This window comes from Bos taurus, chromosome 2 (genome assembly GCF_002263795.3).
Source record: "Bos taurus isolate L1 Dominette 01449 registration number 42190680 breed Hereford chromosome 2, ARS-UCD2.0, whole genome shotgun sequence".
Taxonomy (NCBI): Eukaryota; Metazoa; Chordata; class Mammalia; order Artiodactyla; family Bovidae; genus Bos; species Bos taurus.
Genome location: NC_037329.1, coordinates 125709089 through 125732253, shown reverse-complemented (window position 1 = coordinate 125732253; position 23165 = coordinate 125709089). Strand labels below are relative to the sequence as shown.

Here is a 23165-nt window from a genome sequence, read left to right as displayed (position 1 = left end):
CTGTCACCACAGTGTGTGCGTGTGTGTGCTCATGCTGCTAAGTCGTGTCTGACTCTTTGCGACCTTATGGACTGCAACCCGCCAGGCTCCTCAATCCATGGATTCTCCAGGCAAGAATACTGGAGTGGGTTGCCACGCCCTCCTCCAAGGGGATCTTCCCGACCCAGGGATCGAACCCGCATCTCCTGCACTGCCAGCAGATTCTTGATCGCTGAGCCACCAGGGAAGCCCATCTCCACAGTAGTCCCAAAGCTTAACCCATGATCAGCGCTCCATCAACATATGCTGAATGAAGTAAATGGACCCTCCGTGTATTATTGTTGACTAAACAGAGAAATGACGGAAGAGCACAAGGCCCCAGGATGCGGGTCTGGAGGTGGAAGGGAAGAGCCTGAGGCCAGGGAGGACGTGATGGAGAACAGTGACAAACACTTCGGGGGCTGCTCTGCAGCAGAGCCACCCTCTTGGCAGAGGGAGTGTTTGTGAGAGACAGAGGAAGGCAAGTGATGGTGTGAGGGAGGCTCTAAAGTGTGTGTGTGTGTGCACGCATGCATGTGAGAAAGTGGTGGGGATGTATGCGGGGGAGTGTGTGTGTGTGCGCGCGCTGCATTTGTGAATCAGCCTGTGAGCAGTGGCGAGGAAGGTTGTGCAGGGGCGCACGGACGTGGCTCGTGGGTCTGGGAAGGAGAGCCCATGCGTTATCCTTGTGCACAGGGGTCTGTGTGAGGGGCGGGGGTGTGGGCCATGACGCCGTGGTGCTGGGGGTTGTGCATGCCTGTGGGGGCGGGGGCAGTGACTGGGGAAGACAACCAGGAGGGGGACACCTGAGGGGTGTGAGTGAAAAACTGTCAGCGTGTGGGCGTGGAGGGCGTCGTGAGCGTGTGCAGAGGAGACGGTGCGCCCGAGAGCGTGCACAATGAGGTAAGGGACGTCAGGCTCTGCTGAGGGTGTGGCTGCCACGGCCTCGGCCACGGGCCCAGCGCCAGAGGTGGGGGCTGGCCCTGGGCCCAGGGTGGGTGGGTGGGGGGGCTTTGACTGAGCAGAAGATTCCTCAGAGTTCTCCTCCGAGCCGCAGGCACCAGCTGACCACGTCTCCAGGCAGGCAGGTCGAGCAGGAGGCCCAGCTGTGTGTGTGTGCCTCACATGTGTCCACAGCGAAACCTCTGGGCATGTATTTGTCTTTGTCTGTGTCCGGGTGTGCACGCCTGTGCTTGTGCGCGCGCTGCCGGCTGTGTGTCGCTGCCTGTCTTTGTCTCTGTCTGTATCTGGGCCTTTGTCTCGGTGTGTGTGGCTGTTGGTCTAGGCCTGCCCACAGGACTGTCTCTGGGGCGGTGTGTGCATCTAGGTGTATCTGTGTCCGTGGAGCGCTGTGTGTCCTTGAGCTGTGCATGTCTCAGGAGGGCTGCCAGCATGCCCTGGCCCGCCTGTTTGCGTCTCTGATGGGTGGCCTTGGTGTGAGTGAGAGAACTGTTGTGCTTTTGAGGCTGTGGGTCTAGACCGTGGGGTACCCCAGTTTGAGTGTGTGCTTGTGTTTCTGTTTGTGAGACTCTTGCCACGCGTGGTAGTGTGGAAATGCTCCTGTGTGCCTGTGGGATGTGTGTTTGTGAGACCAAGGATCTGTGTGTGTGCCTCTGTGTGTGGATGCGTGTGTTGGATGTGAGGGTGTGAGGGGTTTGTCACAGACTGGTGAGCAAGTTAATCTCAGACTCCGTGACACGTGGAATAAAATCACGCTCCCATAATGGGATCATTCGTCTTCCTGTCCAAGGAGAGAACCAACTCTTCACCCTCCGCCCTGGGGGAGCCCGTGGGGCCAGGGCCAGGCTTAGGCCTCCGTCCAGACCCCCTTGTGGCTTCAGCGCCCCACCCCCACCTCTCCTCTGCCACGCCAGGCCCATTCTGCCTCCAGAGTGCCCTGGTGCCCACTGCGGGCTGGGCTAGGCTCCAGGACATGTGATGGAGCCTTAGAGGCCTGTCCTGGGCCCCCCCAGCCCCACCCACTACTTAGGAGGGCCCTGCCCCAGATGGGAGGGGGGGTGCAGGAAGGAATCTCTGGGCCCCTCCTCCTCCCGGAGGGGAGGGATGAGCTGCAGGCCCGGCCGGGATTTTCCATCTCTCAGCAACAAGATTCCTGGTGAGCAGGCTGCGGGGCTTGGCAGGGCGCCTCCTGGAGACCCGCCCTCACTCGCCAGGACGCCTGGGTCCCTAGGGCCAGGCAGCAGCGGGTTCCCTGGGGAGCTTGGAGGGCCCCAGAACTCGAGGCTACAGCTGTCCAGACCTATGGGAAAGCCAGACCCTTCCGGGCTCCAACCCCAACCATCAACAACGGCTCCCCGGCCCCCCAGGCACAGCGCCACCCTTCTCCTGGCGTCTCCCCAGCTGCAGCCTTTGCTTCAGAGGGCCCTTGCGGACCAGCCACCCAGCACCATCCACTCCCTGCCTGAGCCTCTGCACACGCCCAGCCTCGGTTCAAGACCTCACCCCCGGGGTCTGAGGGCTCCAAAGGCCAGGGCTGTGCTGCTGACCTCATTGGGGCTCCTGAGGACAGGGCTATGTGTCCCGCAGCTGTGACATCCCACTTAATCTTAGCATTCCTTCCTGACTGAGCAGTCAAGCACCAGGCAAGGATTTCAAACCCAAGGCTGGGGAAACTGAGGCAGTGGAGCCTTCTGCCCTGCCTGTCATCATGAAGAAGAGGCCACAGCCAGGAGTTTAAGACACACAAGTTCTTAATTCTGCCCAACAACATTGCTGGCAACACATTCTTCCCCATAGGGAGTGCATCTGCATGATGGGGGAGGCATCTGTTGGAGGGAGAAGGGAATGAATGAGCCAGGTGGACTCCCTCAACCCCCAGCCTTAGAGGACGAGCAGCCGGAGAGCAGGTTTGGTAAGAGATTAAGGTCGAGGAGAAGAGAACCGAGAAGCTCCAAGATTTATGAGCCTAATTCTTCTCCCTTAAATTCCCCTCCAAGCCCCCCAGCCCTAGCCTGGTCCCTCCAGGGTCATGCTGTGGCCCCAGGCCAATGTCAAGGCCCTAACCCATCCATCAGCTATTGCCAGGGAGTTTCCACCCCAACGGGTCCCAAAAGGAGGGGGCTCAACTGACACGCAGGGCCCAGATTGATGGGGATGGGACAAGGCCCTAAAGAAGCAGCCGAGAGCCCCCTGCACCCTCCCAGGAGGTAAGGGCTCACAATTTCCGGGAAAGAAGCTAGGCTAGAGGGTGGGGCCCAGGAGGAGGTGACCTCCCAGCCCTGGCACCACACCCAGCCCCGCCCTTCCAACAAGCCAAGAGACCTGGGATCCAGGGGGGGCCCTATAGTTCACAGGGTGTGTGGCCTTGGGCAGTTGCTGGTCCTCTCCAGACCTCAGCCTCCCCACCACATGACGCAGGAAGTGGTTCGGATCCCAGGTGTCTCCCCTTTAGCTCCGCTCCTCAGGGCTAAGACTTGACCTCTCTCCAGTCCAGGGCTGTCACCGACCATCTGGGCCAGATGGGGTGAGGCCTCGTGGTTACCTGGAGGAGTCCCTGAAGGCACCCAACTCAGAGCTGAAGAGCCTGGTGATTCCCCCCACTCAACGATGCATCTGTTTTCCAGAAGAGTGAAACTGAGGCCCTGAGAGAGGCTTGGGGTCTGTACCAAGACCTGAGCTTTACTGGTGGGATGGTTAAGAGCATGTGCTCCAGGGTCAGAAAGACCTAGATTAAAGTGCCAGCTGCAACAGACACTTGCTGTGTGAAGTCCCTTGCCTTCTCAGCCTCAGATTCCTCATCTGTAAAATGGGCAATAGTGCCTTGCTCCTATGGGCTGTTGCGTTGAAATGAGAAAAAATGCACGTAATGGGCTCGGCCAGTGTAGCAAACGCTTCGACAGTGGTAGCTATCCTGACTGTGGGTAGTATTAACACAAAGCCAAGTGGCCAGGGGGGGAAGACAAGGAGGGGTCCTGACCTGGCTCATCCTCCGGCCCAGGAGGGCCAGCCAAATTCCTGGAATCCCCCCAGCCGTCTCCCCTGTTCGTTAAAGGCCTCTCATTAGTGAGCCTGGGCACCTGCCCCTCTACACGTAATAAGCCTCATTAGTATCTTAGCCCCAAGCTCTGAGCCCAGAGTCTGTGCATGTGCACACGCATGCGGGTGGGGGGCTGCAACAGGCCACCAGCCAGGAGGCAGCATCCCCGCCAACCACACCCCCTGCCTGTCATCAGCAGGGCCCGTCACCACCCAGCTTGTCACCTGCCTGCCTCGCACCAGCACCACCTGTCACCCACCCAGCTCGTCACCCACCCAGCCCATCACCTGCACCACCTGTCACCCACCCCGCCTGTCACCGGAGCTGCCTGACAGGCATCTGGGTTGGGGGACAGGAGCTGGGGAGGAGAAGACCACAGGGGTGTGGAGCTGGGGGCCCCAGAGACCCTGTAGGACCCCCACTTCAGCTCGGCATCCTGCAGCATTGCCATGGCAACCTCTCAGCCGCAACCACTTTCCCAAACATCCCCCACCCCACACCCCCCCGCCCCCCCCCAGGCCCTGCTCTTAGCTGAGCTGAGGCTGAGAAGAGTCTTGAGTGACAGCAGAACGGGGCAGGAAGGAGGCGCTCATCAGCTGGCTGGCCTTGGCCATCCTGCCCTCCCTGGACTCGGCTACTCCATCTGCAAAATGGAGGGGCTGGGGACGGGGGAGGTTCCTGTATGGCCAGTCACTCCTTCCCAGCCTGGATGTGCTGAGCCAGTGGCCAGTTAACCTGTGAAGCCTCAGGGGGAGGTGGGCGGCGTACAAGAGGACAGGGGATTCTAGGTTCTTCCACACACCTTTGCCCCTGGTCCAGTCCAGAGAGGCTGGACCTCTGGCCCAAGCTCACACAGCCAAAGAAGAGGAGCAAGCTGCAAGGGAGAGGACCGCCAGCTGGAGCCGATGCCCCCAGGGGGTGACTCAAGGTGACTGGGGGGTGCTGAGTTGGCCCCCACCTCCAAGCTGCTTTATTTATAAAACCCAGCGCTCCAGGCCCAGCAACAGCTGCAGTGCTGCCCCTCCAGGGGGCACAGGCCGCAGCGGAAGGGAAGGGTGGTGCCTCCCCCAGGAGAGGGGCGCCCTGGGGTCCCAGGCTCCCTCCACCACTGGCCGGGGCAGGGGCTGAGGTGGGAAGGGGGCATCCGCCCGTTCTTTCCTTCCCTGCCCCCCTCCTCTCCTCCAGGCAGGCGGCGATAGGATTACTTCTGCATGACTGCCTGCTCCACAGGGTTCCTGAGACCCTCCTGCCTGCAGCAATCTTTAAAATTCCTCCAGCCCGGCCTCGCTCCCTTTCTCCCCAAGGTAAATGCTCCAGCTCCTACCACCATGTGCCCGCGGCCGCCACCGCTGAGCCTGCTGGAGGCCCAGGTCCCTGGACCCATCCTCGGGGTGTAGCCTGGTGTCCCCTAGGAGCCTCTGAAACCCAGGCCCTGGCCCATCTCCTCTGGCCCCTGGTGCCCCTCCAGCCCCATAGGGCGAGGCTCAAGCTGGGGTCAGGCCTGCCAGTGGCGCCAAGGCAGCTGGGGCACATATGCACAAACACACCTGGGGGGTTTTGACGTGCCTGCTCTCGTCCTCTGCTGCCAAAAACCCCGATGTCCCCACCTCTGTTCTAACTGCACCCTCCCTACCTCACCAATTCCTTGCTACCCCTGGGGTGGGCAGACAGCTGGGCCAGGCCAGTGCCTGTGTCTCCCCAGGGCTTAAGAAGGCAGGCAGGAGATCGATCCACTGAATTTTTTAAGGCTCTAATGGAGCCTGCATCCCAAGACTTGGGGCCTGGGACGCGGGCGATGTCTCAGGGACCCCTCCCGCGGCACTGCAGCTGCTTCCTCTTTCAGGTCTACTGGGTCAGAGCACCTTGCTAGGAGCCTTCCCCCAGCAAGAGAAGAGGCACAAGGGGCCCCTGGGGAAGAGGTGGGGTTGGGGGGCTGTGAGCAATACCCAGAACCCCCCCCACCCCAATCTCCTCAGCCCTAATGCAGGCAGAAGCAGCTCAGCCTCTAAATCACTTCCCTCACGCTGCCCTCTGAGGCGGATTCTGTGCATCTGTAATTAGGGGGTGGAACAGATGGTGGAGATTCCGTTTAAAATCATGCATCTAGTAAAGTAACCTTCACTGTCGGAACTGACTCCCAGGGAGACCAAGCCCCAAGCCAGGACCTGGTTGGGGGGGGGGCGGTGTTTGGGGAGGGGGTATCAGGTCAAGCCAGCACTTCCCCATCTTTTTCCCTGAAGTCCCAGGCCTGATGTCCCCCTTCAGGTGAGCCAAGGAGGAGGGGGATTTGGCAAGCACCTGACAAAGTGCAGGCTGGGGGTAAATCCCCCTGCCCAGCACCATGCCCCCACCCCACCCCTACCACCATACTTGCCAGAGTCAGGGCAGGGCTGGGTACGAAGAGTTCTTGGCTGAGAAACCAGGATGACCAGGTGCCAAGAGCCCCCAAAGAGGCCTCAAACCCCCAAAGCCCAGGCCAGGGTGCCCAGAGCACAGGGTCTTGGGTGGGGCAGCTTTGAACCAGATGTACAGCCTCACTGTCCAGGAATGAAAGGCCTGGGGCAATGAGGCGGGGTGGAGATGCCTCCCCAGGCAGAGGAGGCACTGGGAAGTGGGGGAGGACTGGGCAGCAGAGTAGACAGCACAGAAGAGTGGGCCTGTGTGTGTGTGTGTGTGTGTGTGTGTGTGTGTGTGTGTGCGTGTGCGTGTGTGCGTGTGTGTGCGTGCGCGCGTGCGCGCATGCGTGAGCAAAGCTGAGGCTATCCAGAGGGGGTTTGGTGGGGGGGGTGCGGGTTGGGAAGAACAAGGGAAGCTGTGCTGGAATGTGCGCCAGTGGGAGTAAGGGCTGCAGGCTGAGGTGGGGGTGCAGGGGGTACAGGGCAGAGCTGCTCTGAGGGGTGAATGGGTGCAGGGTTGTGATGGAGCTGGGGCTATGTGTGTGTGTGTATGAGTGCGGGACTGGTCTTTGGAGAAGGCTGGAGGCTGTCCCTGGGCCCTTGGATGGCAGAGCAAGGTGCTGGAGCTGGAGCTTGTTGGGATGTACAGAGGACCGCTTGTTTGAGATGTTGTGGGATCTGGGGTGTGTGTATGTGTGTGTGTGTTGCACACGCATGCCTGGGAAGGTATGAGAAGCTGGGGGGACACTGCCTGTTTAAAGATACAGTAGAACTGAAGCCATATTTGTGTGTCTGGGGTGAATGGCGTGGCCACAGGAGGCGTTGCCATTTGAGTGGTTGTTGCGGCAGCCTGCGTGAGGCAGTGTGCATGTCTGTGTCTGTGTGAGGGGTGGGAGCTGTGAGTTTGGAAAGGTGTAGGGAGCCGTACTGGGGTGTCTACGGACATGCTGGGCTCCAGCTGGGGGAAACATCGGGGCTGTAGGGAGAGTCCATGGGTATCTTGTTAGGTGTTGGGGCTCTGAGAGTCTGGGTGTGTGGGAGGTATTAGAGCTGGAGTAGGGTCCTGGGTGTATCTGGGGAGATGTTGGGGTTAGAGAGGGGAGTTGATACGTTTGAGGATGTGGTAGAAGCCATGTGTGTGTGTTGGGGTGTTTGGGGATATACTGGGGGTCATAAAAATCTGGGTTTTCAGTACTAGAGCTGTGACTATGTGTGTGGGGGGGTAGGCATGTGGTGGTGGTGTGTTGCGGCTGAGTGCACGGAGCAGCAGATATGAGGAAGGTGTTGGAATGTGGAGAGGTTGTGTGTTTGTGGAGAAGCTGGGGCTGTGTGTTTTGGGGTGTTGCCACCGTGAGTGGGGAAGTAGCTGTATACTCAGGAGGCATGAGGGGGCTGCAGTTGGGTCCCCCCGGCTGTCCCGACAGGTGGGGGGCTGCAGGGTGAGGTGGGGTACCCCTCTGAGGAGGTGAAGGGCAGAGTCCTGGCCTTTGCTCAGGGACCCACCTGGGGGCTGCCTGCTGCTGGAACCCCTCTGCTGGGGCGGAGGGCGGTGCCTGCCCGCCCTCAGACCCCTGTGTGGGGGCGTCGAGACCGGCTGTCCATCTGTCTCAGCCTGTGCCCAGCCAGGCCGGAGAAGCAGAGTCGCCTCCTCGATCCCCAGGGTGGGGGGGTGGCAGCAGATCCCAGCCCACCCATCTGCCTTCAGACGGTCGAGGCAGGAGCCTCCACAAAGCTGCCTGGAGGGCATCACTGTGTTTGAAGAGACAGGCTGGGGGCTGGGGGCTGGGGGCTCTGCAGAGAAAACAGCTCTCACGGAGGCTCCTCTGAAAACCACCGACGCAGGGAGGGAGGGCAGGGGAGGGTCTGTCTGTCCTTTGGGCGCCTGTGTGGGTCAGCGCCCGACTGTGCGCCTTGGAGCCCCTTCTTCGCATGTGTTCATGGCGGCGGCCTTGCCTTGGAAAACAGCCCTCCCTCCAAGCCAGGCTCCACACTCACAGGCTCACACAGGCAGCTACCCCTCACCCATGCACCCTGCCTACACTCCCGCACACACGGCCCCCACACCTCCACATCTGCAGAACAGTGCACCCTGGCACACGTGTACCTGCGCCCCAGGGTCCCAGTCCTTACACACGCATGCCCATCACACCCCACCCCACGCTGCAAAGCCAGGTACGACCACACACACCTGTCACGTATACATGCCTACACACATATATACCTGACAAGTAGCGATCACACCCACACCCACACGCCACACACCTCAGATCTCCCTGTCACACCCATACCCCATCTCACATGCATTCAGTCTCTCACACACACCGTAACAGACACTCGCCATCCCTTACACCTGCATGTATGTGCCCTGGTTTATACATGTGCACACATGCATGCACACACACTCTCACCAACTCTCAGCTCTTTCACACCAGCCAGCTGATCAGTGTTCAGGACAGGCCTTGTCACTTCCCAGGAGGGCTCCCACCAGCTCAGAGGGCCTCCACTCCACCCAGCCAAGTCAGAGTGGGGGGTAAACCCCCTCCCCTGCCCCCACAACACCATGGCTCCCTGGGAACCCTGATCTTCCCCTCCAGAAAGGGTCCTCTCTCTGCTGTGGGGTGACTGCTGCTGTTGTTTGAGTGTGACTGTATATGGGGGTAGGAACAGGTCCTGAGAACCCATGATGAGTCCTGGTGTCACTGCCCACGTGGGTAAAAGGCCCAGGGACAAGTTCACTGGGTTCTGTCTGTGAGATTCAAGAGGAGTGCGAGAGCCACAAAACGTGTGTTTGTGAGTGTGTGTGATGCCAGGCCTGTGTGGACAGGTATGAGTATGGGGCGGGGGGTGCACTTGTATGAAAAGACACACACCCAGTGAGTGGGGAGGATTCTGGAATATTTCCTGAGACAAGAGGTATGTACATCTGTGAATAGGGGTCAGGGCCAGGAGAGGTGCCCTCTGAGACTCCCTGCCCCCACAAAGAGATCAACAGGGAGGGTCTCTGGGATCTGGCGAGTGTGTGTGTGTGTGTGTGTGTGTGCGTGCGTGCGCGTGTGTTTCTTTCTCTCTTCCTCTCTCTCCCTTCCTGACCTCTTTAGCAGCTGGAAACTGAGCTGGGGGTGGAAGGAATGGAGACTTGGCTGGCCTGGGGGTTTGGGGAGGGAAGCAGGAGAAAACACCTTCCAGATTCTCATCAAATCCTTGTTTGTGGTTTGCAGCCTCCAGCCTCTCTTTCTCTCCGTCTGGGTTTCCCCCTCTCTCTTTATCTCTTCCTGCCTCTCACTCTCTCCCCGTATCTCTCCTTCTCCCATCTCAGTCACCTTGTCTCCTTCCTTGGATCTCCCTGTCTCCAAGTCTCTTGTCTGTTTCTCTCTCCCCAGACCCTTCCATGTTTCTGACTCCTCTCTCTGCCAGCACCTCTGTCTGTCCGTCTCTCCCTGTCCTGGTCCATCTGTCCGTCTCTCTCTGTCTGCCTGTGCGTGGGTGTCTGTGTCCATCTGCTTCGCCACCCATCTGTCTGGTTGTCTGTGCGAGTCCTTCGGAGGGTACCCGCTCGCTCACCAAGCCACCCTCCCCCAGGTCAGCAAAGGCCTCTCCTGGCTCAGAAGGTGGGGAGGGGGGTGCAGAGCTGCAGCTTCTGGAAGCTTCAGTAGCAGCTGGGCTGAGCTGGGAGTTCGGGGCCAGCCAGCTGCAGAAGCGGTCCCTCCCCTGGGCTCCCAAGCCAAGGACCCCAGAGCAGAGAGGAGAGAAAGCAGGGCCTCTTGCAGCTGAGTGTGTGTGTGTGTGTGTGTGTGTGTGTGTGTGTGTGTAAAGAGGAGGCAGGGGGCCTCACTTTGCCCTCATTTCACCATTTCCCCCCCAAAGCCAGGCCCTATGTCCACCTTCCTCATCCCCTCACCCATGCAAGAGGCACTGGGGGATCCAGGAGGGAAGGGTTGGAGGATGCCAGGCCTTGGGTAAAGGAGGGGCTGGAGCTGCAGCTTCCTGTCAGCTTGGTGGAAGGGGGGCTCCTCCCCCCCTCGCCTCCCTTCCAGGCAGTCCCTGGGGACCCCTCCAGTTCTGGTCCCAGCTCCAGACACGACACGAGGGGCTGCACATGCAGTTCTCATCAGCTCCACAGGGGCCATTCCCACCTCCCTGCTGCCCTACAGCCTCTGACCCACAGGGATATGGCAGGCAGAGTTGGGGATGGGTGGGTGGAAATCACTCGAATGTCTCCCCCCTTCCCCAAATGGAGGTTGGTTCTGGACATGTAGAGATCATTGCCCTGTCGAGGCACTGGCCATCCTGAGAGACCCCAGGCAGTCCACCTACCACAGCCAGCCCAGCACCTCACACCCACATATACACACACGGCCCCCCCACCAGCACTCACAGCCCAACGCCCCCACTCTGTGGCCCAGCGACTCAAGAGGGCTTAATAGGAACCCGACCCCAGAGACCTGCCTCACCCTGACTGGCAGCGGCCTCCAACAGGGTCTCCCGGCGGGAAGCCAGCAGCTGCAGGAGGTAGCCCTCAGACCCCTCTCAGGAGGCTCTGTTCCCCCTACTCCTCTGAGAAGAGCTGCCGTCCTGATCTCACGCTAGATGGGGAAACCGAGGAAGGGAAGGGGACGACACAGTCAGGAGCTTCTGAGACCCTGGGGTGGGGTCACAGATGACGAGAGGGACCTGCAGGGGCAGGACCTGGCTCCTTCCTGACCTGCCGTGGGCAGAGTCCATGTTGGCTGCACCCTCCGCAGGGCGCACAGCCCTGTGCAGCCCTGCCGCTGGGCTGGGGCCAGAGGCTGGCTCCCTCCCTCCAGAGCTCTCCTTGCCCCTGGCTGGGCCCCCTCCCTCTCCGCGCTTCGGAGCAGCCCTCCCTGCCCTCTCCCTCCCAGCTCTGGCTCTCTCATCCTCAGCTCTTGGAAGCCTGACTCACTGTTTCCCTCCTCTCTCCCCTCCCTCTCTCTCTCTCTCTCCCGGCAGGCAGCGGCGCCTCCCCCTCCCCTGGGGGGGCTCTGGCCACAAGGGTGCCCGCCTGCTCCTTTCCCCAGGCTCTGGCCCCCACCCCCGCGCACCCAGGAGGCCCCCCTGCAGCTGTTCCAACTCTAACTACAGAGAGGTGGAGGGAAAGAGCCTAGGTCCTAGATCTGGCTCTGCTGCCTGTGACCCCTGGCAAGCGGCGGCTGGGGGGTGCTCTCTAGACTGGGTTTCCTCCCGTCAAACAAGGAAGGGGGGATGCAGTTGCATGGCACCCTGGTGCCTCTAATGCTCCTGATGTTCCCTGTTTTTAAAATCCCAATGCCTCCTGGTGCAGAGCGCCCACAATCTGTGGGGCACTGTACCTGCCTTCGGCCCCGCCCCCAGGTCCAAAGAAGAGCCAGGCTCCATCCACAGACATCTGGGCAAAGCAGTGGGGAGACCCTGCCCTGTGGGGCAGCAGCCTCAGTCTAGTGACCCTTGGAATCCCCCAGTCTCCCCGTTCTCCCTCCTCCTGTGGGAGTCCTCCCTTCTCCCCCTCCCACCTGTCTGTCCTCCTCCCTCTTCCCTGAGACATTTGCTTGTCTCGCCTCCAAACACAATCCTAGCAGCATTTGATCTTGGGCGAGAGGCTCTCAAGTGCCCGCTCATTTCGGGCTTTGAGGTGGGGAGTGGCACACACCTAGGCCTTCTAGGTCCCCTGGACGCGTCTCCTGGGGTTTGATCCTGGCTCTTCCTGACTGTTTTCTCTGCTCCCCCTCTCCCTGCTCCCCCTGTCACCATCTTTCCCTCTCTCCACCTCGCGTGTGACTGTCTGGGTCTCTTTCCTCCCCACCTCCCCCTACCCCAGCTCTCTCCCTGGGGGGCCCATCTGCTGACATTAGCAACAATGTTGCCCTTGCTTCCCCCCCTCCTTCAGTTCCCAGCTCCACCCCCTCCCCGGCTCTGTCCCAAGAGACCCAGGGGACCCAGCGACTGAGCTGGGCTCCATCCCATAATAGTGAGTCGGCTTGACCTCACGAATCAGACCAGAAGCGCCTGGGCATCTGGTACGAAGGCGGCAGGGCACCCTGTGGTCTTGGGTGGCTGGCATGAGACACAGAGCTCTGTATTCCACAAACCAAAAAAAAAAAAAAAGTTGACCTGGGGTGGGGCAGAGTGGAGAAGAGGGGAAGTGGAGGGGATCAGGTTTGCCTGGAGGAAGCCCCTGTCCAATGAGGAACAGAAGCGACAGGAGGCAGTGGCTCCAGCCAGTGCTCCAGGCTGACCTGAAAACCAGCAATGTCCCTTGGGGGCTCTGCCGGTCCACAGCAGCAACCCCCACCTTAAAAAAAGGGTCTTCTGCCAGAGACTGTCTGCCCCTCAAGTCTCCAGCACAGGCACACCAAGCAGGTAAAGATCCCATTTCTTAATCTCCTTTAGAGTCCAAATCCATCCTCGCTACAGCACACCTCCACTTAGCTCAGCAGGGGGTTCCAGAAGCCTCCCAGCCAAAGTCTAACCAGGTGGAATTATGTGTGTGGGGGGGTGGGGAACAAATCCCTCAGCTCCCAAGCCCCCTCACCAAAGGCCCCATCGAAGGCTGGGGAGCAAGGAAAAAGAGTCTTGGAAACCACACACCTCCAAACTGAGAAGCACTGCTGTCCATCACGGCACCTGGGGGTGCTGGGACTCCAGGCCCCCACGACCCTGTTTCAGAACCCCCAGCCCAGCAAACATAATAAACAGCAAGCTCTTTTTCTTTATGACACCAAATTCCTCCAAGCCCAACAGCTCCTTCCATCACTACCTCAGCCATAGATCACATTAAAAACTCACAGAGGGCAACTTAAACACATCACATTTGTTTCTCTCTATATTATTTCAAAAGTAACGGCATTAAAAATGGATTTTACTACAGAAAATAAATATCAGCACGTGGGCCAGGAGCCCAGAAAGGGGGAGAGAGCCCACCAGGAGAACGTCCCCTGAGGGCTTGGGCACAGCTTAGGTGCTGACCAAGGAGGTGGCTGAGAGGACAGACTAGGGGGAGTGGGGTGGGGGGGGATGCCTGGGGAGGGGGCAATGCCTCCCCACCTGGGTACCTGCCCCAATGCCAGACAGAGAGGGACAAGAATCACCAGTTTGAACTGGTGCCCACTGGCCCCCCAAAGCTCATGCGCTCACTGATCTCTGCAACCTCAGGAGGGTGGGAGCTTTGGGGCAAGAAGTTCACTCGTCTCTGGGGGTTATTCCAACTATTGACACAGCAGAAGAGAAAAAAAAAATGAATTCAACTTACTATCCAGTTTGATTTTCCATTACTATAAAAATAAATATACATCTGTTCAAAGGAAGGAGATGGCAAGCTGCAGGCACATGCCACCTGGGGGGGTCCCCCACAGCTCACCACCACAACCCAGCCTGCCCCCAACAGGCAGGGGGTGGGGTGGGGGTGGGGGTGTGGGTTGGGGGGGGTGGACTGACTGGTAATCTTTCACTTACAGCCCCAGCTCACACAGCTACACACACCGGGCCACACGGAACAGGAACAAGCCAACAATAGAAACACCCCAAATGCTCCTGGCAGGACTCTGCCCAGGCCCGGGTACATGCCCCCGCCCCGCTGGCGGCGGCGGCGGCGGCGGCGGCGGCGGCAGCAGCAGCAGCAGCAGCGGACAAAATGTGGCCACCCTGACCCAGAGGCAAAGCTTGTCCTCACACCCTGAGCTCTGCCCAGGGAGCTGGGGCCAAGTCCCGCCTGACACCAACTGGTCCGGCGGGAAACGCCTGCCCAGCCAGACAGGCATAGGCCCCCCAAGGGTCCCTCCTTGTGCTCAGGGACCAGGCTGGTGCAGGCTGGCCCTGCCTCCCAGGGTGACGCCTGGGCCCAAATTCAGCTGGCCCTGCCAGTCAGGCACTTGGTGCAGAACCCAGGGCACTAGGCTCAGCCCCTTCCCAGCCCAGCCCCCGGGGCCCCCAAGCTAGCAGGGAGGGGGACTCCCCGCCCCTCCACATCTGGCCCCGGCCCCCAGGGTCTGCGGTGGAGAATTCCCGCCCCCGCTGCTCTCCGTCTCCCTCCTCCTGCTCGGTGCCCGCTGCCCGCCTCGGGGACTGCCCCAGCGCCCGCCTCGGGCCAGCAAGGCCCACATCCTCCCTCCCTCGGCCGGCCCCTGCGCCTGGCAGGAGGCTGGGGGGTCAGGCTGCCGGGGAACCCCTCCGGCTCCCATCAGTCTTCATCCCCAGCCCCCAAACTCTCTGGGTTGCCGTCCCTTTTCCTGTAGAACAGGAAACAAGGTTATTTCCTAGACTCGGAGCCATCCCCCTGCCCCTCTGGCTCTGCCCGGGGACCAAGACCCAGCAGGGGAATGCGCCCGGAGCCAGAAAGCGGAGGGATTCAGCGATTCACCCCCCAGCGACAGGCCCAGGGGGCTGACAGCTGTCACTCAGCACCCCAACCCCTGGGGAAGAGGGGGCCCCCCGATTCAATCAGAGCCTCAGAGGAAACGCATTGATGGGCGATTATTTATTTATTTATGCAAAAGTGAGCCGACTTTGTTCGCCAGGTAACCGGGCACGCGGCCCAACCCCTCTGGCCCCGGCCGCCCCCAAATCCCTCCTCCGCCCCACACCCCCTCCGGGTCATTAGGTCCCCGCCCCTCAACTCCCAGAGCACAAGCGGAACCTTGGGATTTGGGGGTTGGAGGGGAGGGGCTCCTCCCCTCCGCAGTCTCCCCCTTTCCCAGCGCCGTTCCTAAAATCCAGCCTTGTTCTCCGCTCCCACGGTCCCCCCCCCTTCACCCACCCCCCCACATTCTCAGCAAGCTGGAGAGCAAATTGCAGTTTTAAATCCAAAGACGGAGGGAGGGGGAAGGAGGAGGGGGCGCGCGGCAGCGCTGGGCGCGCACCTCGCCCCCGAGCCGGGGGAGCCGCGGGGCGGCCAGGAAACCCGAGAACCCCCCCTCCCCGCCCCCCCTTCTCGTCCACCTCCCCCTCCCCCTTCCCGGCGCTGCCTGCCAGGCTTCGAGCCGAGCCCAGCCGAGCCGCGGGCCCCGGTGGAAACAAAGACCGATCGCACCGCGGGCACCGCAGCCACGGGGTCCGGCGGACCGGACCGGGGCGCGCGGAGGGGGCGCGGGGCCCCCCCGGTGCGCTGCACAAAAGAGCCCGGCCGGCCGGTCCCCAGCGGGGGTCTAGGGCTGGGGAGGAGGCGCCACTCACCGGAGTGCTGGGCTGCCGGCTCCGTGGGTCCGAGCCAGGCGAGGGGCTTCGGGGGGCGTCTGTCTTCCGGCGGCGGCAGCGACGCGGGCGCCCGGCAGCTGGGGAGAGGAGTCGTGGAGGAGCCCTGAGCCGCCCGCCGTTGCTGACAGCATGGCTCGCGCCTCGGCTCACATTCTCCGCCGCTAACTCCGCTGGACCCGACCCCCCAGCTCCCGCGGCGCCCCCCACCTCGATCACTCCTTCGCTCTCTCTCTGCGCCCCCCTTTCTCCCCCCACCACCACCACCGCGCACACACTCTCACAGCCCTGGACACCCCCGCCCCCACCCCCCCAATTGCAAACCTGGGAGGGAACGCGCCCCGCGTAGTCCTCCTCCTGCTCCTCCTCCTCCGCCCTCCTCCCTCCCGCTCTCTTCTGGCTGTCTGTCTGTCCCTCTGACTGTCTCAATCTCTCGCTCCCTCTGCCTTTCTCTGCTCTCAGAGCTGGGTGGGAAAAGGAAATGAGGACAGAAAGCAGACGCTGGCTTTGGGTGGTGGTAGCTGGATTCCCTCTCTCCCTCCCTCCCCCTCCTCCCCTCCCTCCTCCTGCCTTCTGCTCTCTCCGCGGCGAGCGGGGCTGAGCGCAGCCTGGCGGGTGGCTCGCGTTGCCCGCCCGCCCGCCTGTCTGTCTGTCTGGTCTGCCTCGCTCGCTCCCTCCCCTCGCCGTCTCTCGCCCTCGCCCTGCCTGCCTGCCTGCCTGCCTCTCTCCGTCTCCGCCGCCGCCGCCGCTGCCTCTGCGAGCTCGCCTTACCTTCGCCGCTCACCATCCGGAACCCCAGGGGGGAGCGCGCGCGCGGCTCGCCGGGACTTGTAGTCCCCGCCTCGGCCGCTCCGCGCGCGGGGCGGGCGGGGCGGCGCCGGGAGCTCCGACGGCGCGGCCGGGAGCCCGCGGGAGGCACCCAGCGCCCGAGCCCCGAGGGCGAGCGTCCTCTTTTACAAAGGGGGATTGCATTCTTCCCTAAGGATCACCAACGTTCCCCACGTTCCTTGTCCTCCCGCGGGAGTCTCTGGCCGGAGCGGAGGTTGCGGGTGGGAGTGAAGGGGCGGGGTCTGAGAATGCAAAGAGTAGAATGGGGGAATCGAGGGACTAGCTAAAAGGGCCTGAGACTTTCTGGGGGCGTCCCAATTAAATGTGAGAGGAAGCGAGAAGAGGAGACGGCCGGCTCCCTGAATCTGGAGGCGTTCTCCCTTCATGAGGTTTCCTATTGAGTAAAGCGCAAGGGTTGATGGAGAGAGGGCTGCTCCAGAAAACTCAAAGCCCGCTCGCACCTCCTCCTCCTCACTCAGGGACCCCAGTCTCAAATTCTGAGCTCTGGGTTTAGCCACCCCCACCAAAGACTAGTTTTTCTAGAAGTCCGAGGAAGACAAGAGCATGAAGTCCTGGATTCTCCACAGATCTCTCTCTGTCACACACACACACACACACACACACACACACACACACACAGCCTTGCCTTCCTGAATTCGACTGAGCTTCCTGGTGTCAGGAAGCAGCATTCAGATTCAACAGTTCAGAGCTCCTGCTGGGCCCAGGGGGCTGGACTCAGCACTTTCACCTACCTCCTCTGCAGGTCACATCTGTTATCCAGCCCCTAGCTCTGGCCCCCTGCCTGGCCTATCCCCACAGATGGGAATGTGCACTGCCAGGGCCTGGTTACCAAGGAGAGGTCTCTGGACAGTGCAAGAAGGAGAACTGCTGCTGCTGCCACTTACTGAACACCGCAGGGCTCTTGAGTCCTGCGCTGGACCAGGGTCTGTTCGATTCCAAAGCTCACTGCTTAACCTCTGGATCAAGCAGGGAGCTGCGACTTCCCAGCTCTCCATCTGACCTTCTCTCCCGGCGTCTGTGTGTCCTCCCTTGGCACTTAAATTCGACAAATGTTAACTGAGGTGTGCAGGGCTCACAGGGGACACGGAGATGAATAATGCATGGTGGCTGTCCTGTCCCCGGCATCTCCCAGCACCGGCCCCACTGATCCTGTGCTAGTCCCACTTCATCTGTGTGTCTGGCATTCCTTTGTCCAATGTCCGCTGGCTTTTTCTGTCCTGCCCTCCCTGTGTCTGAAGTCCCTTCAGCAGTGCCTTTGTCCTTGGCCCACCTGTTTCGGACTCTTCCTTTGGCCCTGCAGGGTGATACGAGGTGATGGCCAGCGTGTGACAAAAGGCAGGTGTTTTGCCAACGGCAGCTCCCTGTCACCACCTGCAAGCCCCTCCTCTAAGACAAAAAAAGGAGGGGCTCTGGGGGACACTGTTGGCCCTTTGCAGGGACTGGGGGCACCACGCCCATGGCAGAGGTCTAGGGCTCTAAATAGTTCCATCTATTGATCTGGCATCATGGGGCTGCTGACCAGCCGCAGAAGCTCCCATTTGGGAGCAGCTTCTCCTTATAGGCAAGCCCTGGGTTCAAAGATTTATCAATTAAATGGAGACCATTGTAAGATCAGATATTAACGAAAGCAATGGTTAAAGTTGTTAGGGGCCCTTTGCAGCTCCCAAGCCTGACCTAAAGTTATCACAAATAGATGAGGCTTTGGCATCCTGCCCCAGCTGGTCCCCCACCGGTGAGACTTTAGCATTGGGGAGGCTAGGAGAGGCCCAGGTTCCCTTTTCTTTTACACCTTCACAACATCCTTACGTATTAGGCTCTGCCCCAGGGAATGAAGACCCCACCTAGGCTGAATCAAGTTTGAGGCAGGAACTGGGGGGCAATACAGGATGGCTTCTGGGAGATAGGGAGCCCCAGGTGGAGAGGGATGAAGAGGAGTTTGGGAAAGACACGGGAGGGGAGAGATTAGGTGATGAGGTACAGGGGCCAAGATTAGTAGGGCCCATGGCTCTGTAAGTGAGAGGGGAATAGAACTTAGGTAGGGTTGTCCATGCACACTCTCCCACCCCAGGCTGCTTGAGCAGCCTCCTTCCCAGGGAGGCTGGGTGTTCTTAGCCCCCAAGGTGTTGGGCATTGCTGGAAACCAAGCACTACAGGGTTTCCCAGTCATCTGGGAACTGGTCTTTCTCTTGGAGCCTCTTTAAATTGTATTGTGGAGAGGGTGGGCGGGGGTCCTCCCCAAACTCAAGCAAAGTCTTCCTGTGGGTGGCTGCTGCCACCTAGTGTCCAATTGCTATATCTGTTTACCAGCCTAGTCCGAAGGGGTCTCCGTTCAGCTCAGTGGTGTCCGACTCTATGCAACCCCAAGGACTGCAGCAGGCCAGGCTTCCCTGTCCATCACACCAGGCTTCCCTGTCCATCACCAACTCCTGGAGTTTACTCAAACTCATGTCTATTGAGTCGGTGACGCCATCCAACCATCTCATCCTCTGTTGTCCCCTTCTCCTGCCTTCAATCTTTCCCAACATCAGGGTCTTTTCAAATGAGTCAGTTCTTTGCATCAGGTGGCCAAAGTATTGGAGTTTCAGCTTCAGCATCAGTCCTTTCAATGAATATTCAGGACTATTTCCTTTAGGATGGACTGGGGGCTACCTGGTCTTTAAAAACAGCATCTGGAGTAGCCACAGGCTGGGCAGGGTACCTGTAAACTCCCAGAGAAAGCAGACTTGAAGGACAGGAAGAACCTAAATCATCCCTTTCTAGGTTCAGCTCACTGCAACCACTTTTGTCTCGATGTAAGCAGAAGGTGTTATGTAGCTAGACCTAGGAAATAGAAGTGAGAGTCCAGAGGGGCTAAAAGTTGTGGGGCCTAAGAGTTTGGAGGGCATGTGGAATAGGAAGCAGGCAGACCTGGTTCTTTTTATTTTTCAGCTGTGCTGAACAGTTTGCAGGATCTTGGTTCCCTTCCCCCAAAATTGAACCTGGACCCCCTGCCGTGGAAACGTGGAGTCCTAACCACTGGACAGCCAGGGAATTCTCCAGACCTGGTTCTGATTCGGCTTTTGCTTGCGTGTCCTTAACTCTCCGAGTCTCCATTTCCACATGTGTAAAACTGAGAGTAACCCCTTCTCTGTATTACAGGCAAGGCTGTTGAGAAGATTTACTGAACACATGGATATGAAAGCAGTTTGAAAAACTGGCACAGGCGTGCTGAGGGATTACTGAGCCATATAATAATAATAATAACAGTAACTGAGGTCACAGCAGCCTGGAGCCACATCCCTGGAGCTCCTGGAAAGGGCAGAGTGAAGTGAGCCTTGGGTAGGAATGGGCACCGCCCTCCCTGACTACAGAAGTTCTGGGGCTGGCCTCATTCTTGGAGCTATCCCCAGGAAAGGTCTGGATTGTTTCAGAGGAATTCAACCTAGTCCCTAGAAGGAGAAACTGAGGCCCAAAGAGGTGGTGGGCCTGTCCTGAACCACTGAGCTACAGATCCAGGAACAAGAGGCCCGTTGGACTGCAGCCATTGAGGCCTTGGTTTTCCCCTCCTCTGGATGGGAACAGCTCAGAGCTGAGGCCCCAGAGACAGTGGAAGCAGGAAGCTCTCCTTCACTGTGGTACAGTGGGAACCAAGGCCCCCAGGTCTCCATTATCCCTCCTCCTGTGCTGGCCTCCCTGCACTCACCCCTCCCTGAAAGTCCTCCCACATTCCTCCAGGCAACAGGAAACCCCAGCTGCAGCCCAGACTTCAAACAGCTCCTCCCTCTGGGCAGGGGGTGTGGGAGGAGAGGCCAGAGGCCAGGGGGCAAAGGTCAGCTTTGTTCCTGCCGGAGGTGGTGAGGGACCGGGGGTGGGGGTGGGGCGGGGCAGGGTAGAGCCCTTGACAGCCACACAGTACATGCGGGTGAATTCCTGCGTCCATCAGTGTGCTCGGTCTCACTGTCAGCCTGTGACTGGGAGTGAATGCGTGTCCTCGGCTTCCTTCTGGTTCGAGGTCCTGAGCTCTGGGTTTGCGTGTATGTCAGTATGTGTGTGTTTGTCTGGGTGCTCAGCCTGGGGTCCCACTGACAAGTCTGTAGGTGTCGTCATCTGTGCTCTACGTCTAGTTCACAGGCTTGCCCAGAGCTCTGTGTCCTCCTATGAGTGTGACCTGGTGTGATTCTTTGTGTCCAAGAAGGGTGTTCCTCTCCCACCTCTTCCCACCTGGCCTTCCTCCGTGTGGGCCACCAGTGGGTTCCTTTTGGAAAGTGAATCTGACTCTCTTACTCCCCAGCTCAGAACTCTTCAGTGACTTCCTGTGACGCAAGGTTTGGAATCCTAGCTTGAGGACACAGCAGACAACCCCTGCCGACCTCACCATCTTCATCTTTAGCCACAGATCCCCCTCAAAATTTTCACTCCAATCACAGCTACTTAATTTTAACTCTCTTCACAGTCCCATTTCCTGCCTCTGAGCTACTCAATTCTATCAAGTATGGATGCCCCTCTCTTGCTTTTATCAAGCAAACTTTTATTCCTTTTTCAAGTCTCCAGTAACACCTCCTGTGAGAAGATGTCCCCCTGCCCAACTGGGTTAGGACCCTCTCCTGATCTCCAACATCTGCTTTGCCTGTGCCCTTCACACTCACCACCAGTAAACTGTGAGCTTTCTGAGAGCGTAAACTGTACCGAATGACTGTCTCTCCCATCCTGAGGATGGGAAGGTTCTGAAGGTTTCTTCTATCCCAGAAAGTTTCCTGCAGTGTTGGATGTAGTGCCCAGAATGGCCGCTAGAGAGAGTACAGACATCACTGCAAGACCATCCAGGGGTGGGTGGGTGGGTGGGTGTGTGTATCTCCCGGAGTGGGAGGGAGACTTTGATATGGTACCTGGGAGAGAACTCCTGGAGTGGATAGTGGGTCCACCCAGCTCAGTACCGGAGCAGTGGAATCCAGAATAGACTCATCCCAATATGTCCTAGGCCACCCAGACTTTTTCTCTCTGACTTTTCTCAACTCAGGGATCATAACCCTTGTTTTCCTGACCCCCCAGTATCTTTTGTCTCTGGCCTTCCAACCTCCTTCTTCCATGCCTCATCCTTTGCCTCAACCCTCCCATATATAATTATTTATACTTGCCTGACTTGACCTTGCTCTACAATACCTCTGGACCTTTGCACAAGCTATTCCCTCAGTGGGAGATGATCTCACCCTCTGGCTGCTTCATCAGGCAGACTTTTCTTTCACTTCCTCCAAGAAGTCTCCCTTGGCCTCCAGACTGACCTTGCCCCTAAGTGTTGTAATTGTTTACTGTTCTGCCTCCTGGTCAGGACCAGCCTACAGGAGACATCAGTAGATGTGTGTAAAATTAATAAATGAGTCGGCTCTTTTATGAAAACAGTCCGGCACATGTGGGGCTACCCCCACCCCCAGTCTGCAGTATGTCCTCCCTGGGCTTGACTCTGGGTTAGTATCACACTTTCCCATGCTGTTCCATCAAATAAGGGAATGAGACACAGAGGGATGCCTGAGACTCTGAAGTCACACAAATCTGGGTTCAAATCCTGACTCTATCATCCGGCTGAGTGACCTTGAGCAAGCGTTGTGGCCTTTCAGAGTCTTTGTTTCCACTTTGGTAAAACGGGAATAATCCTACTTCTGCACTGCCTCATGGTGAGGCTCGAATTAGATGATGCATGTGAAACACCCAGCATTAGTCAATTAGGTGTCCTCCTCCCCCACCATGAACTTGGAAATAAAATTGCCCTCTGAGTCTTAAGCCAGTAAAATCATGCATCGCAGAGGAGAAGAGCCAGGTGGGGGAGTGAATGAGGCGAGAGATGGTTTTGTAAATGACTGAAGAGTTTTGTGAACGGTGGAAACCGCAATCAAGGTGACCCGCCTGTAATCTCAGGGAGGCAGGGCGAGGATGTGATTGAAATTGAGAAAACAGAGGCCTAATCAATTGCATTGTGCTCTATCTGACGGGAACAGAAGAATGCACAGAAAAGGGGGTGCAAGGGAGAATTCATTCGGCTGCATCAGAGGGAGGGACGGGGAACCAGTAGACAGAGGGATTCCAGGCTCAGGCAGCTCTGGTCTCCGCTGTGGAGTCACAGGGACCTGGGGGACTCCAGGTGGCTCACTGCCCTGCTAGGCCATCATCTAAACTAAATGGATATCCAGGTACCAGGCAGAGCCCCTTGGGGGCAGACAGGAATAGTCTGGTCCCAAGAAAAGACTCTAGAGACTAAGAGCACTGATTTTGGAGTCAGAGGATTTGGTTCAAACCCCTGCTCTGCCATTTATGTCCTATAGTCTACTTCACTGTGCCTCGGTTTTCTTACTGGTAAAATCAAGATATAATAGCTATTTCCTCATAAGACTTTCCGAGGATTAAATGGCAACATGCATGTATAGGATGCCTTACATAGAGTGAATGATCTATAAACGGTAGTGACAAAGACAACTAACATGTATTGTGCATTTTATTGCCATTTCACAGAAGAAGAAACTGAAGCTTGGAGCGATTAATAGCTTGCACAACATGACACAATTAGCAAATGGTAGAGGCCAGATTCATAACATTACACGACAGTTCCAGAGCTGTGCTCTTATTATGTGCTTACTCCATGGCAAATGGAAACACTGGGCCTCTGATTTAAACATCAGGTTCTTGTGAATTCGGTTGGCCAGAAACCATGGCCTTCTGGAAGCCTTGGCCCCTGAGACTTGGAGTATGCAAAGCGA

The 23165-nt window shown here is 58.6% G+C and overlaps 1 protein-coding gene across 5 annotated transcripts in view; it reads right to left on the bottom strand.

Moving 5' to 3' along the window:
• The window catches only part of AHDC1 (AT-hook DNA binding motif containing 1), a 65004-nt gene extending 48604 nt beyond the window's left edge, over positions 1–16400 (bottom strand). For 4 of the 5 annotated variants that reach the window (XM_025001969.2, XM_025001962.2, XM_025001979.2 and 1 more), the window contains exons 1-2: positions 15916–16400; positions 15574–15671 (exon numbers count right to left, since the gene is read on the bottom strand). The gene's annotated coding sequence lies outside the window, so the exon portion shown is untranslated. The remainder of the gene's footprint in view (positions 1–15573; positions 15672–15915) is intronic. The other variant, XM_025001960.2, reaches the window with a different exon arrangement.
• Between the last annotated feature and the right edge of the window lie 6765 nt (positions 16401–23165).